A 17,804-nucleotide genomic window follows, 5' to 3' on the forward strand; every position below is an offset into this window, starting at 1 on the left:
GGCACAGTAGTAGAAAGATGCACAAAATCAGAAATGAGGATAAATGACTGAATTGCTTTTCAAAGGATTTATTAGTTCCTTGGATAACTCACTATTCCTAAAACTGCTTAGTAATTTAATGGACAATAATCATCACCATCATTATTAACATTTATTGGGTGTATTATGGCAGCATGTGGAGCTCCACACCAGAATTCAGGGCTGTGGGGTGCTGGAGATAACAAAAAGACAGTTACCCACCCTGTTGATTTACGTTCTTAGGCCCTGACTCTGTATGCACATACTTGACTTACCTACATGAGTAAAGTTCTTGTAGGTATGGGCCTGACTCTTAAGTGGCTCATTACTTGTTTCTTTTAGGGAAGCAAAGACCCTTAAAAAGCTGGACAATTTTTGAAAAAAGCTGATATTTTTCTACGGCAATGCACCACAGGTAGAACTTTCAGAAGTCTAATAATGATATGTCTGTGTCCTGCGGCACATCTGGGCTGTGTCTGCGCAAGCCCCCCCCCCCCCCGCTTTCAGAAGGGGCATGGTAGTATGACCGTTCAAAAGATACTAATGAGGCACTTCCATGAATATGCAGCATCTCATTAGCATAATGGCAGCTGCGGTGATTTGAAAGTGCCACTTTCGAATTGCGCGCTGCCTATGTAGCCAGGGGCCTTGCAAAACAAACCCCCAGTTTTCGAAAGCCCCTTCTTCGAATTTGTTTTTGGAAGAAGGGGCTTTCGAAGAATGGGGTTGTGATTCAAAGAGCCCCCAGCTACATGGGGGGTGCGTGATTTGAAAGCGGCACCTTCGAATTGCCATAGCCACCGTTATGCTAATGAGGTGCTGCATGTTAATGGAAGCACCTCATTAGCATCTTTCAAACTCCCTCATTAACATGCCCCTTCCAAAAGGGGAGGGCTCATGCAGAGACAGCCCGATGAAGACACTCCGTGCTGATGGGAGAAAAATGAAGTGTCCTTTGTGAGCAGCATAAGCAATGATGGCGGAAGAACCTCTCCCACTGCCATAGTGCTGTGCATGTAATTTATGACACCTGGGTGAAAGACGACTGGAATATTCGCATCCCTGAGAGACCTAAGGTTTGCCAATAGGCTGTAGCATTGGCATAACCTAACAATATGTGCTGTTAAGAAATACGTGATGAATCTTGCCCAAGAAGTTGGTCTGCACATGACAATACTGACCCTGGTGAGAATGTTAGGTTCAGTTGTTCAAGAGGATTATAAATAAATAACTTTCCCAATTTCTGTGATTAGGCTGATGGTGTGATACTACTTCCCATACTAGTGTGAGATGCATATTTATCTAATACTAGATTTATGGGCAAACAGTGCTTTAACACTATCATTATCAAAATTGAGCATAGTAGCAATTTACTTTGTCCAGTAGAGAAATACATTATCAATCATTATTCTCAGAAAAGACTGTAAATTGTTAAAAACTTATGTTTTCAATAGATGCTGAAAAATGAGCAAATTATGTATTTTGTCATTGTGCTCTATCATTTGCATATATTTTTAGTAGCAACCACATCTCCTGAACTCCCACATTCTTGTCCATTAATTTTCATTACTTAATTTGGCAGCCCTAATTGATAGTAATTTTAGAATCACCGTATATTCTCAAAGCAACTCCCATCATAAATACGTTAATAGTGAAAGCTGTATACTCTGTGTTCGACAGGAAATGTTGGCACAGAACATGTTGTTGTTAGTTGCTTCCTTACCATTTAACTTAATGCACTTGACAATGGATTTGACTTAATAAAAATATAAAAATAACTGCACTAATTTCAAACCATTTAATTGGCACAAATGGAATCGCATCTGCTTACACCATGTCTGAATTTGGTTCAACATTTTAATATTTTATTTATAAATAAAATAGTTTTGATCTCTAAATCATGGCATCTAGCTAAAATGTCTGAAATTATTTTTTCCCCTAGCATGGAAAATTTGATAGGTTATCTAAGACTTAAAATGATTGTTATACATAGATTATATTTCTGTATTGTAGACTAGCAAAGTTCTCTTAGAGGCATTTCTTAAATATAAACCAGAAAAAGCCACAAACTAGCAATTTTATGGTAAGGTTGGCTTTTTGCCCATAGATTTTTAACTGAGCTTTTCATTAATATTGTAATTCTGGTGTACAAATCTTGATAAGCTCACCTTAAATTTCTTGAATCTGTTGAGATTTGTTTTATGGAGGCTTCATTACAGTATCTGTCCATCTCTCATACTCTTCATTGGTGTAGGATCATCTCCCCCGCACAAATAACTTGTCCAAAGTACCAAATTAAATCTTGGGTAAAGCTGGGAATAGAACTGAAATTTATCTGTATTTTAGGCCAGTGCCTTAACCTCAAGCACACCTTCTTTGAGCCTACATCATTCCATAAAATTTCCCTTACATATAATTGTAGATAGGGCTGTTAAAAGACTCTTGAGCTTTCTGAACGATTTAATAGAGCTATTTTCCATAGCATCCCTCTCAGAACATACTAGAACTGAATGCTGTGGAGCAATGTCTTAGCATCAAGCACTGGTGACTGGACAGCTCTGTGGTATTTTTCCTTAATGCAGTTTTCTGAATGGCAGTGCTTGAAGTGATATAATTGAGATGGCAACCCTGGTTCTTTTGACATAAATAAAGAAAAACTAAGTTTAATAGGATTTTTCAATGAAAAGGGTAAACAAATGGCTTATTCACTGTACATCTAGCTCCACTTCTCAATTAATTTTTGAAGAATGCCATTATGTACCCTGAGTCTGGGAAGTGAAGTAATCAGGTAATATTCAGAACCACTGCGCCATGTAATCTGATTATGAATATTTACTATGTCATTCTACTATACGAGAATGAGAAAGGGACGAGGGAGAAGGAATATGCTTTCAGAGGTCTGTGTGCCTGAAACAACCATTTTTAATTGCAGAGTGTATATATATATTGTGCAATAAATAGGACTTAAAAATTCTCTAGGAACTTTTTTTGGAAAAATATTGCTTTCTCCAAATATTTAGACTCCGTTGGTCATTTCTTGGGGGATGAAAATATATTAGTTTATTTGAGGTACTTGTATGGTGTCATCACTGTTCCCTGTCAGTACCCTACAGTTTTAATGTTCTTATCTTCCTACCACTCCTGTGGGGTTGAGCATTAGAGTCAATTCTTTCATATCCGACAGCCCCAGGACCCGGAGGAAGCCAGATGTTCAAATATTCTGGATAATAGAGAAGTATACCTAGCAATGGATAAAACTAAAGAAAAACTAGATTAGGTCTTAAGAAACAAACCAACATGTATGCAGGGTACTTTATTTACCAACAACAGTAGTATTGTACATTGTAAACTTTTACTGTACTTGCTGGATTTATTTGTATTTACTCTGCCTATACTGTACTTATGGGAAATGTAACTAAAATTTACTTATGGTTAAAATGCTGATTATTGAGAGCTCCGGGTTATAGAAAGCTGGATATGAAAAAGTTTACTGTACTACCATTTCTAGCTGTAAACATGGGAAATGGAGGTACAGGGAAAGTAAGTGACGGGCTCAGGGGCAGACAGGAAGGCTGTGGTGAAGCAGGCAAATGAATGCAGGTCTTCTAAGTCCTACGCAAGTGCCCTAACCACTGGATTACCCTCCCTCTTCATATCTGAAGTAGGTGCTGGGTTTCCAAGCTGATACTGTCCATTTATGCTTCTAGGAGAATGGGATTATTAGACTCTAGGCTGTCAAGAAAAGGGAAGAAACTGATTCACTGTTTCAGTGTGGATGGGGGAACAAATGGAACTGCAGCAGCAGTGTGTTCCGTTCAGGTGCTGGGTTTCTACCTGAAAGCTAATTCATTCTCCCAACAAAAGAACTGGCATACAAAGCCTTGCTGAGTTAAGTGGAATAGAGGGTTAACCAAGTGAATCTCCTGGATCCTGAGAGCTTGCTTTCATTTGCAGGGGGTGCTGATAGCAGGATGAAGATCCTCCATGTTCCTGAGGCAGCAACTAGTTTGGGACAATGGGCTACCACATCCTCCATGTGGTCAGCATCCTAGGCCAGTGAACCCCACAGGTTCCTTCTCATCCAACAACTGTGAGCATATGGGAGGGAAGATGAGGACATGAGGGAATCCTGGACACTGTGGGGATGAAGGAAGGAAAGATGAGGGAACCAAAGAATGAGACAGACAGAGAGAAATCAGGGAACCTGAAAGAGAACATAGATTAGAGACAGATATGCAACACCTAAGGGATTGAGGTTGGCATACAGATATGAGGTCCTGGAAGAAAGAGAGTGATATAACTTCTTTCCATGACTAACTTTAAGGAGCATAAGACCAATCTTGCTAGTTGTTCTCAACTCTAAAACTGACTCTGACTGGGCATCTCTATGTATTTTGCAAGGCAGTGCCAAGGGGAGCACAGATTGGTGGTCCTACTTGCTATTGGTATTGCCCTGATTCAGTAATTCATTTTCACATATATAATTTAGAGTATTCCATTTTTGTCCGTAGAAACTCATGCAGCATGCTTCCTCCCTGAAGTGGATAGGTGAGGAGTGGGTGAGTCAGGGAGGGGAAAGTGAGGAGTCATGACACACCTCTTACTCACTGGTCAGCACAGCTAAGATGGCAGTGGGGGATGGAAAGATGGTAAGGTGCTGTTGGTATAGGCCAACCACAAATTACTTCTGTCTCAGAGTGAGGAGGAATTGTGACTCAAGTGTGTCTGTGAGACCAGCATGGGCTACTCCTGGGGTGGTGCAGAATGCAGCCCTGACCACCTGCATGTCCTCTCACGATTCCAAAATGCTACTCCAATCAGTCCCCTTTGTGTGTGTGCTGACAAATCACAAAAGCTATGTTTTCTCCATGGTTGCTTCTGTCTTCCTGGGAGGAGGTGGTGAAGTACAACTGAACACTGCTCTGCCCACATGACTACTTTTCTTCATGACCTTTAATGCTCATTTCTTCTGTGATTTAGCCTACTTGTTTGATAATATAATATACTAGCAGACATACTCGGCATTGCCTGAGTCCTTAATTGTTGTAATGTTTAGGGCTTTTGGAAATGAAAAGGAAAATCTACATGCTGTATTTGAATAATTGTATAGGGTAGGAGGTTGTGTATGTGTTGGGTGTGTGTGTGGGGTGGGGGAAGTGGATCAGGGCATGTAGAATGGGATGCAGGAGTCAGGGCAGGACTTGGAGCTCTGGGAATGGGTTTGTGTGTGTGTGTGTGTGTGTGTGTGTGTGCGCGCACACACTGTAGCCAGGGGATAGGGGTGCATAAGTGCAGGGGCTGGCAGGGTTGAAGGGGCTCTGGACAGGTGACAGAGGTTCCTGGACTGAGGGCAGAGGGTGCATGGCTCAGGCTAGGAGGCTGGGTGTGGGTGTGGGCTCAGGGCAGAGAGTGGGGGTGCAGGACCGAAGACAGGGGCTGGGGCTCATAGTAGAGGCTGGCAGGGATGTAAGCTAGGGGTTTGGGTATGTGGTGGGGCTTAGGGCAGAGATGGGTGCAGGAATCAGGGTTGGGGTGAAGGCACAGGGCAAGAGGCTCAGGGAATGTGGCTGGGAGATCAGGGGCGGGGCTTCTCAGGGCCATCTGCAGTGGCAAATGTGGCACTCTTTCGGGGCGGGGAGGAGTGAGTGGGGCTGCTCTACCTGGCCCTAGCATTTCCTCTGAGCAGGGTGGGGCATCAGTTCTAAGTATTGGCATCAGCTTGGAGGGGTGCAGCCCCAGTTCCTGGCACTCCAGCATCTACTACATGCGGAGTGTCCAGGCTGCGGTTACTGGCACACCTGGCATCTCCTTCATGGGGGTGGGGGTTCTAGCTATGGTTTCCAGCCCCACCGCATCTGCTCCGGGGAGGCATAGTTCACAGTCCAGACATCTCCTGGTGGGGGTAGGGCTGTGCTGTCTGGATCAGTTGTCTCAGGGGGCCATGGCAGTGGAACGTGTGGCCAGCAGGGTCCCCCATTTGGCTCTATGGCTGATGGCTGTAGCAGAAGGGTTTGGGGCAGGGAGGTCACTTACCTGGGCTGGTGGCCAGCATTATGGAAAACCCTGTATTCAGCTGGCAACTGTCTTCTGGTTGTAGCTGCCTCTGCCCGCACTGGTAGTTTCTCTTCAGCATAGTTGTCCCTGTACTCACAGTCCCCAGTGGTTACTCTACAGTATTGCTCTGCATCCTCTCAACCCCCTCCCCTTCCATGTTATGGAAAACCACAAGCTTCCAAGTACGTCCCATTTTCCTGGCACAACCAAATCCAGACCTTGCTTCAAGTTAGGATTAGAGGAAGCTGCCTACCAAATGTGGGGGTCCTAACTCCTATGGTTTAGGAGGAGTTTTTTTAACAAACAAACTCACAGATTCACAGATGGGTGGACTCATGGACAGACAAACACATTCTAAGATATATACAGGTTGAACCTCTCTAATCCGGAACTCTCTCTTCTGGCAAACTCCATAATCTGGCATGATTTTAGTTAGGGGGCTGATTACTTATCGTGGGTGTGGCCAAGTTTTCTGAGGTACCGTAAAGTTTGTTTTCAGCCATGAGTCCTGGCTCTTAGTGTTTTGTGTTGGTATTTAGCTGTAATTTACCCTTAAATGTCTCCTAAGAGCCCAGCAAGCAGTAGTCATGTGCTAGAAAATACTGATCTCTTGTCACTGGCAAATTTTCTTATCCAGTCTCCTTGGGATCTGACCGGTACCAGATAAGAGAGGGTTAACCTGTGTATAGATTGTAACCTGCTAAATACATTATTGAATTTTATGAACAAATAGATTTAAAAAAATCAAAAAGATTCCCTCACGTTCTGGACATTGTACTTTTAACATTCATTGTGACAGGTGAAATTTGTATTTTAATACTTTGCAGTAATAACTCACAGCTGCATATTACTCTTTCAAGAGCAAACAGGCTAAGTCACAGGCCAGTATGTCCACTAAATGGTGTAATTTATAAGGTCTGGTATCTCAGGTGCTATCATAATTAGCAAAACCTGCTATATATGACTAGAAAGGCTGGATTCCTAGCTCTCTAGTGCAGGACTTCACAAAATGTTAAATTTGAAAAGTGTCAGTCATCACAAGACAATGAAACAATTAATCAGATGCCATTTACTAGAAGCCAGAATGCTTTAAACAGTATATACAAACTGGATCAGAACTGTCTTACAGACCTTGCATGCTGTAATACTCTCTAAACAAGATGTCTATCTGGAAAGAGTCATTTGCAAATTCAGAATGCAGCAATGCATTTATTCACTGTTTGATCAAGTAAGGCCATATTTCATCTGCCTGTGGATTTTTTTAAAACTGTCTGTCTTAGAAAAGGAGAAGATTGATTTAAATTTGGTCATTGAATTTTTTAATCTCATATGGTGCAAGACCTGGGCTGCACTGAAGACCATTTGCTTAAGTTACATCCTCATGACTTCTGCAATCAGATATCATAAGCCATTCTGTGATGCCACCACTGATTTTTAGGGTGGAATGTGGCCATGCTTTTTGCTCTGGTGGGAAGTAAACTGTAGAATTCATTGTCCCTTGACCTCAATCTCAGCCCCTACCCCCTCACTTTCAAAGGACAATGACATTCTTTTTTTACTGTAGTGTTATTAGTATGACTACTGTATGGCTTCTTGCTTAAGATTGTTCTTTTTTTTTCTTGTTCTTATTTAAAATGATACATTGTTAGTTTTTAGAAGAAAGCTTCCTCCTCATCCCCACTGGATAGGCCTATAACTGCTGCATTTCACTTGCATTTCAGGTCACTCATCTACGTTATCAAATAAACTTGTAAAAACAAACCATTTTAGGACCTAGATCTATTTTCCGGTTCATAATAAAGCAACTATAAATATTGTGATGGCAGAAATTTGTTAGTTCAGATTTTATTCTCCACTTGCCAGCTTAGTTCTCTTATAGATCCTACTCTTCTGAAGGCTCAGTTTATACAAAACTATTGATACTGAAGTAAGCCACTGAATTAGAATTCAAAGTAGCATACAAGAAAATAAGTTCATGCTCCTATTAGCATATAGCTGTTACTGGTACAGAACATTGTGGAAGCAAGAGACCAGAGGCCTAGCAAAATTTTGGTCAAGCTATGGCCTGGCCTGAAAGGAATTATGGGTATTATGCTGAAGGTAGGCGGAGATGAGAGATGAGATGCAGATGCTTCTAGTACCTACAGAAAAGGCCATTTTCTAGAGTGAGGTTAACAGAACTCTGCTCTCAATGTCAGCATATTTTGTGGTGCTTGAGCCCGTGGGCTGAATTCGCTAGAAGATCATAAAATCTTTATAGCAACAGGAGGCATTTTTCCAGCTTTTGACTACCTCCAAAAGTTATGTGTATCCAGTGAGGTTGCACTGAAAAACTCAATGGTGTTGGCATAAGAAGTGGCTTTGTTTATAATCTTTTCACTTAAAGCAGTAGCTCCATTTTTCTTGGGCCTCATACTCTTCTCACTCACATTATGTGTATACTGATGTAATTTCATTCACTTCAATTGAGTTATTCTCGATTTGCACCAGTGTAACTGAGAGGAGAAGCAGATCCCTTGAGCCTGGCTTATTCCTCCTGAGAAATTTCTCTCCCCGTCTGAAACAAAGTTATTCACAGATACTCTGATATACTTTTCATTAATTTTATGAAATGGACAAGATCTGTGGCTGATAAAGCTCCATTGAAATAAACAGACTAGATCTTAAAGTGGTGTAAATCAGCATAGCTCCATACATCAGCTGACAACATTGTTCTGGCAACATTATTTACTATTATTTTATAATTAGCTCAGCATTTTGTAGGTTGCTCAAAACTTCCACCCATGCCTCTCTTTTTGCAGTTGCTTTACACGTATTCTTCAAAGGTACTCAAGCAAAGCCTCTGTCTGCATATTTCCACAAGGAAGGCTGAAAATAAAGTGGGAAACAATGTAGTGACATCAAATTTAACCAGCTGAGGATCTGCCCAAGACACTTTGGCCTTTCCATTGTGGAAGCAAGAGACCAGAGGCCTAGCAAAAGTTTGGTCAAGCTATGGCCTGGCCTGAAAGGAATTATGGGTATTATGCTGAAGGTAGGAGGAGACAAGAGATGAGACGCAGATGCTTCTAGTATACTGATACCGTCAAGCAGCTTTGAGATAAGCCAGACCCAGGCAGTACCAGATCGCCATTAATTAGGAGAGTAAGCTTTGAAGTTTCTGTTACTAAGCCATGTGACTATTGTTTTCTTTACTTGTAAAAGTATATATATCTGCCCGAATTGGTGTTTGGGGAGACGCCTATCACTAGCTAGGAGAAACTTTGTCAGTTGATGCTGTCCCCTGCGGCTGCTTGTATATTCTAATAAAGAGTCTCTGACAGTTTCTAACCAAAAGCAGAGTGAAGCTTTGTTTCTTCCACACCATTGATCTTTCTGGTACCAATGAATGGCTTGAAGCTTTCATCTGATTTCTCAGAAGAATGTACTAGATGCAAATCTGTGTTTTGAGTATTATCTTTGGATGATGGTTGCAATCAGTTGTGGGAATCTCAGGCTATGGTCTGGCAAAAAAAATTGGTTTTCAAGGAAACATTAACCCACTCTGTTAATGTCTTAAAACATTCTCTGATTATTCTGCACCCACTTTTTTTTTTTTTTTGAGGTTCATAATAGAAGGGTTTGGAAACTTTTAAGTGAAAATTTTTTTTTTGCTTGATGGGGTACACAAACCTCACACTAGGCAATACTGGGTTAGTGAGCTAATGTGGATTCAGGTGGCCCTGCTCTGTACCATCTCTAAGAGAGATCAGAATTGGAGGATGGAACTTAAGAGGAAGAAACCCACCTCAGTTGATTCTCCTGGGTGGAGAATTGACTTTAAGTCTTCAGGTTTTGGAGAGAGAATTTACTGAAGGCAGGAGCTCTTGAAATGACTCTTGCCTAATAGCCCCTCTCAGAATGGTGGGAGAGTGGGCCAGGTGCTGATAACCTTGAGGTGAAACCATTCCCTTTTATTATTGTGAACTCAGTATGAGGCTGCAGTCCAATGAGTGAAATCTGAAGGAAGATGGCCTTAACCCAACTCTGGACAATTCATTTGTGTTAAATGCCCTTGTTTCTGTTGACTCTCTCAGAAGGGGAGAGACATAAAAGAGCCCTGGCCTGAGGTCCAAGTCACAGGAAAAGGCAAACTGCTATGATGCTGGAGTGGCACCTGATGGGGAGAGAGCTTTTATGCCATACCTGGCCACAAGGAGATGCTAGTGGCAAGTCAACCTCTTCAATCTGTCAAAATTGAAACTGTGAGGAAGGGTTGGTTTCCAGTTCACAGCTCTATATATTTTAAGGCCAGAGGAGTCATTATGATCATGTAGTCTGACCTGACATGACATAGGATGCAGAACTGCACCCATGTTGCATCTTTGAACATAGGCTTACAAATGAAAATCCTTACCTTGTACAAAGACATGTGGAAAGTTTGATATTAAAGATGGGTAAGATATACATGTCAGGATCACAAAGTTACACATATAATGATATAAATGAAGCTGTAGTCAACATTTCGTCAGTAACCCTGAACATGCCAGCCAGTGCATGAGTGCCTGTACTTAGTTTGGAGTGCTCTATTAGGCCCCAGTCCTGCCACGATTTACAGCCATGAAGTCAATGCAACTACTAATGTGTGTAAAATTAAGCACATACGTACATTTTTGACAGGTTTGGAGCTTTAGTAATATAACAGTGCAGTTAGTTTTGATTTGTTAATATTGCGCAAGGTGATGAAAAATATGGTAGCCCTGCTTTTACTTCCAAAGTTTTGTACAGCTGGTTGATAATAATTTAAAGTTTTTGCATAAAGAAACCTTTTCATGAAACAGTGTTCCTATTTTTTCAGCCCTCTGTAGAGTTGATCAAACAATTAAGAATTTTTTTGTTATAATGAAAAAAGAGAACCCCATTTAGAACCCCTCTATTTGTGACCAACTGTTGCATTTAGGTATACTAAAATATAGTAGAAGGCCCTTTCATTTAGCAGAAGAAAGTAAAACAAGCTCTAGCAGCTGAAAGCTGAAGCTTGACAAATTCAGGCTAGAAATAAAATGCCTATTTTTAATATCTTACCAAGGGACATGGTAAGTTCATCATTCTTGATGCTTAAATCAAGAGTGGACGTATTTCTAAAAAGATACACTGCAATTCATCCACAAATTATACTGGCATAATTCAGTAACTTGCTCCTCAGTTTCCAGATGTTACATTTAGCAAAATATAATGACACAAGTAAATGCAGAAGCATCAAAACCTTTTGGAGCTAATTTGTTATACGTAAACTGATCTTAGGATGTGAAGTCATGTTTATAGAAACATTACAAGGTCTACAAGAGAATTGCGACAGAAGAGCTTGAAAACATGATTATGAGTCAGAAGAAGTGCTTTTCTTTCAGCTTGTCCTGCCTTTTCCAACAGCCTAATCTTTATGCCTATGGAAGTGATGCAGAGACTTGGCAAAGCATAAATATTGCTTGGCGCTTACTCATTAACACTTTAATCCCATCCATCAGCAGGAGTGACACAAATAGACAAAGCAAAATGTTGTGGGATACAACATGTACTAAAGATGTTCTGTAGGCTAATGTAACACACCTGACAGATATGTGAGTCATTTGACACACTAGGTGGTAGTTATGAACACTGAATTGCAATCCACATGATATGGCATTCCCCCTTATTTTCTGAATTTCTTTGAAATGATAAAGGGAGCTTAGGAGTAGCTATAAGCTTAAAGATTCAACTCAAAATCATTTATCTGCTCCATTCCTGAGGTTCCGCTAATAATGATTTTCATGACACTACGTGAAATGTTATTAGGAAAATAATGACTTCCTGAACTCTGTGCCTGAAAGATAGGCTACATGTGCTCTCTGTCATTCACTGCATATTACTATACCAAATGTATCAAGTAAAAACTAATTGGCATGAGTGAGTAACATAGCAGTACAATAAAGATAATTTGTCACCTTTCTTCCTCTGCTCAATATTGTCTACAAGTATTAATAGACTTCATTATATTCTTGTGTATTACAAGTGAGGTGTAGCAGACAAAATATGCTAAAGTCAGTGAATTGGGGCACCTGTCTGAGTAATATCTGAATTCTGAAAATAACCCCACACATTATGTCGAAGTGATGATGAAATGTGTTTATGAATAATATGCACTATAAATGTAGCTCCTTGTTTAGTTTGATTTTCTCAGAGTTTTTGTCAAATAGTTTGTATGAACAGTTTTCCGACCATAGTTCATTTGAAAATTGTTCACTATGACAGGTCTCTGTGGTTATGTATTTGGTCATCAAAATCAAATGGCATGTTTTTTGGTCTTTGATCAGATTACAAATGTTTTAAATAGTGGAATAATGAACAAAACATATTTGCTACTAACAACAATTCATGGACACTTTTGGAAAACTTTCAGGATATGTGATAATTTTCACCAGTGAGCTTCTGAACACTTATGAAAAAGTATGACCCCATAAATCATACAAAATAGTACTTTTGCTATTCTTTACAATTTTATTAGTAAGAGGATACTATTTGAGACACTCTATTTAGTAGGCAAAATGGGTAATAAAGAAAAGCAGAAATTGACTCATCTCCATCCAACACATTTTAAATAAATCTCAGAAGATCCCTGTAAAAATATATGTTGGGTCAGATTCTCATATATTTTAAGGATCCTTCACACCACTCTTGAAGCATAAAGGGACTGTAGTGTAAATGAGAATTGAGCTCTCTGTGTGCAATGAAATACAACAAACTTGAAATTGTCTATGACAAAGTTTGTTCTTTAGCTTAGAAAACTCTGTGAGGCAACCATAATGGAGATAAATGATTGCTGATATAGTTTATGTTAAAAGCAGTTTTAATGCTTGACTTGGTAAGAGTAATTATCTGTCTTCTAGGGCATGCTTTTCTAGAATATGTTTTCAAGACTAATCTCTTGTATACAGGCTTTCAAAAAGTGAAAAACAGATATTCCAAATTATGGAGAGGAACCAGTCTGTAGAAAATGAGGCTTTAGGTAACCTTAGGGCTACATCTACATGAGACGTCTTTCTGGCAAAACTGGGCTTTTGTCAGAAAAATCCACGGAGTGTCTTCATGCAAAATATGGTTTGTCGACAGTCTGTTGACAAAAATTGGCACATCTGCCAGCAGCATTATATCTCTCCTCATTCAGTTATAACACTTTCCTATCAACAGAACAGATGTGTAGATGCTCTGGGGACCTTTTGTCGACAGACAGGACTTCTGGCTCACCAAGCAGCCCTGTTTCCAAAGCTTTCGATCAGCCATTCTGTCGAGAGAGGGCTGGACAGCCTGGCTGCTCTCTGTTGACAGAATGGATTGCTCTTTCAATTTGCTTTTACGTGTTGACACAATCTGTCAACAGAAGTTTTGCAAGGATATCCCTTCCAACAGTCTCTTCAGTCAACAAATGCTTCTCATGTAGACGTAATCTAGTGGTAAAACTCCATGTTTCCTTATGGCACATTGCAGCAAAGCATGGGGCACTGTCCTATCTCATGTTTCTGATACAAAATTCACTGATACGTTCAAATAATAGTTCTGCTGTGAACATGATGATGTTACCTAGCTTGCTTCAAATCACATGTACTACTCTTCTGCTAGCAGCTTCACAAAGCTGTGACATAACCTTTTGGAGATTAATTTGTGGGGAAGAATAGAGTAGGAAGGCTCAGCTTCAGCAATGAATTTGATTCAGTTGGAAGTGGGCAAACATTGCTTCTGAACTGAATTATGAATGTACTTAAATGTTGGAGGGTGGAAATTAAGCAGTGAAATTTAGGTCTTTTAAACATCGTGTGTTATAGCCTCCCAGGCTTCAGAGTTCAACTTATACTAACTCATGTTTTCAACTCCAACAACTAAGTTCCTTACTGGGTTTGGTGGCGATCGAGACAGAGGTGGCACCCATGATTCTGAGAAATATAGATATTGTCATTTTGAATCAGGTCACTGATCTCTCTGCCAACTGAGTATTATCATTTCTGGAATAACTTTTCCACTGAAGTTCCACTTAATCATAGAATCATAGAATTCCAGGGCTGGAAGGGACTTCAGGAGGTCATCTAGTCCAGCTCCCTGCCTAAAGCAGGATCAAACCCAACTAAATCGTCCCAGCCATGACTATGTCACACTGGGCTTTAAAAACCTTTAGGGATGGAGATTCCACCACCTTCCTTGGTAACACATTCCAGTGCTCTTCACCATGCTCCTGGTGAAAGAGTTATTCCTCATATCCAACCTACACCTCTCCCTCTGTAACTTCAGACCGTTGCTCCTTGTTCTACCATGTGTCACCATCAAGAACAGTCTCTCTCCATTCTCTTCAGAGCCCCCTTTCAGGAAGGTGAGGGCTGCTATCAAACCACCCCGCAGACTTCTCTTCTGCAAACTAAAAAAACCCAGATCTCTCAATCTCTCCCCATAGGTCATGTGCTCCAGCCCCCTCATAATTATTGTTGCCCTTTGCTGAATCCTCTCCAATGCGTTTGCATCCTTTCTATACTGGAGGTCCCAGAACTGGACTCAATACTCTAGATGTGGCCTCACCAGTGCTTAGTAGAGGGGAATAATAACTACTCTAGATCTGCTGGAAATGCTTCTCCTAATGCACCCCAATATGCCGTTAGCCTTCTTGGCTACAAGGGCATACTACTGACTCATATCCAGCCTCTCATCCACTCTAATCCCCAGGTCCTTTTCTGCTGCAGTGCTACTGAGCCAGTCAGTCCCCAGCCTGTAAAAGTGCTTGGGATTCTTCTTTCCCAAGTTCAGGACTCTGCACTTCTTGTTGAACCTCAACACTTCTTTTGGCCCAATCCTTCAATGTGTCTAGGTCACTGTGGACCCTATGCCTACCCTCCAATATATCTACCTGACCCCCTATTTTAGTGTTATCGGCAAATTTTGCTGAGGGTGCAATCCATCTCCCTCATCCAGGTCATTAATAAAGATGTTGAACAGTACTGGCCCCAGAACTGATCCTTGGGACACTCTGCTTGAAACCGACCGCCAACCAGACACTGAGCCATTTATCACTACCCTTTGGCCTGTCCATCGAGCCAGTTTTTTATCTATCTTACAGTCCATGTATTCAATCCATACTTCCTTAACTTATAGGCAAGAATGTTGTGGGAAACTGTGTCACATCCACTGACTTCCCCATGTCCACAGACCCTGTTGCTTCATCATAGAAGCTAATTAGATTGTTCAGGCACGATTTGCCCTTGGTGAATCCACGTTGACTACTATTGATCACTTTCCCCTCTTCCATGTGCTGCAGAATAGATTCCTTGGGGATTGCCTCCGTGATTTTTCTGGGGACGGAGGTAAGGTTGACCTGTTTATAGTTCCCTGGATTGTCCTCCTTTCCTTTTTTAAACATGGGTGCTACATTTGCCTTTTTCCAATAATCCGGGACCTTTCCCGACCTCTATGAGTTCTCAAAGATAATAGCCAAAGGCTCTGCAATATCTGCCAATTCCTTCAGTACCCTTGGATGCATTAAATCCAGACCCATGGATTTGTGCACATCTAGCTTTTCTAAATAGCTCTTAACCCGTTCTTTCCTCACTGAGGGTTGCCCACTTCCTTCCCATACCGTATTGCCTAGTGCCGTAGTCAGGGAGCTGACCTAGTCCGTGAAGACTGAGTCAAAAACAGCATCGCATAGTTCAGCCTTTCCTATATCATCTGTCACCAGGTTACTTCCCTCATCCAGTAACAGCCCAACATTCTCCCTGCTAACCCTCTTATTGTTAACATACCTGTAGAAGCCCCTCTTGTTGCCCTTCACATTCCCTGTGCTGCAGTTCAAGGTGTGCTTTCACTTTTCTGATTACCGTCTGGCATTGTCCAGCCATATATTTATACTCCTCCTTAGTTAACTTTCTTCCTAAACTAACAGGCTCTGTGAATAGTCCACATTCCATGGGCTAAAATGTTTTCTGTGTTGGAGTAATTTTATATAACAAGTACTTTTGTACACATCAAAGTCTGTTCCTGGATAATTCACGTATCAGATGTGGTGGGAGGAAAAGATAAAGTTTATCCAGTACATAATTTCCTATGTATAGCTTACCTGGGTCTATTACCTAAATGTATACATTTATGTATGTGGTACCATAAACAGAAATAATAATGTTCTGATCTTCCTGGAGGCTTGTTTCTTCCCTTCTCCTAATTAAAAGCTGGAGTGCTAAAACTGTCTTTTAGAAATGGTCCATACATGTCTTTTTCATGAAAAGTAGAATATACCATGGCCAGTTCCCAGTTTTGGTCAAAAACATTCAGGTGAGTCAAATGTATCCCCAGTGCAAATCTGTTGAGCGTTTGATAAAACCACAAAAACTTCGAAGAAAAATTATTTTTTAAAAGTAGATGAATTTTCTTTTCTTTTGAGGTCAAAATACATTTCCTGACAGCCACAGGTATCTTCCCATCAATAAATCCATGCCACTCCTTCTTTCAGATTTCTAATTGGATTCCCATTCACATGGCATTAAGTTCAAACTTCCCATCTTTGCAATTAAAGCCACAGTCTATCCCATCTCACAGATCATTTTTTGCCTTTCTATCTGTTTATCTTTCCCTTTCACTGTGCCAGCAATAGAGCCATCTTGAGCACCCTATTCATTTCCTTCTCCCATGCAATCTTTGTGCCTTCTCTGATGTTGGCGTTACTCATGGTACAACCTCTCAGTTTCACTGGGCCAGTTCACCATCTCTTCTGTGCTTAAATCTCTCCTAAAAAGCTTGGACCTTCTGCTAGAGTCATAAACAATATCCCATGTCAATCCAATTTCCCCTGGAACCTTCTGTTAGTACATTCTCTTAGAGAATGAAAAAGCACATGTTTCTGAAGGCTAGACAATCTGTTCTTGGCAATGCAAGACAGGTGGAGTCATGATGGGGTCAAATTTAGCTACGACAGATCAGGAAAGGGATATTGGAGTTACAGTGGATAGTTCTCTGAAGACATCCACGCAGTGTGCAGTGGCAGTTAGTAAGGCAAATAGGATGTTAGGAATTATTAAAAAAGGGATCGATAATAAGACAAAAGATATCATACTTCCCCTATATAAAACTATGGTACGCCCACATCTTGAGTACTGCGTGCAGATGTGGTCTCCTCACCTCAAAAAAGATATATTGGCATTAGAAAAGGTTCAGAAAAGGGCAACTAAGATGATTAGGGGCTTGGAACGGGTCCCATATGGGGAGAGGCTAGAGAGACTGGGACTTTTCAGTTTGGAAAAGAGGCGATTGAGGGGCGATATGATAGAGGTATATAAAATCATGAATGGTGTGGAGAAAGTGAATATAGAAAAATTATTTACCTTTTCCCATAATACAAGAACTAGGGGACACCAAATGGAATTGATGGGTAGTAGGTTCAAAACTAATAAAAGGAAATTTTTCTTCACACAGCGCACAGTCAACCTGTGGAACTCCTTGCCCGAGGAGGCTGTGAAGGCCAGGACTCTATTAGGGTTTAAAAAAGAGCTTGATAAATTTTTGCAGGTTAGGTCCATAAATGGCTATTAGCCAGGGATAAAGTATGGTGCCCTAGCCTTCAGAACAAGGGCAGGAGATGGATGGCAGGAGATAAATCACTTGATCATTGTCTTCTGTTCTCCTTCTCTGGGGCACCTGGCATTGGCCACCATCGGCAGATGGGATGCTGGGCTGGATGGACCTTTGGT

Source organism: Carettochelys insculpta, chromosome 6 (assembly GCF_033958435.1).
Source record: "Carettochelys insculpta isolate YL-2023 chromosome 6, ASM3395843v1, whole genome shotgun sequence".
Taxonomy (NCBI): Eukaryota; Metazoa; Chordata; order Testudines; family Carettochelyidae; genus Carettochelys; species Carettochelys insculpta.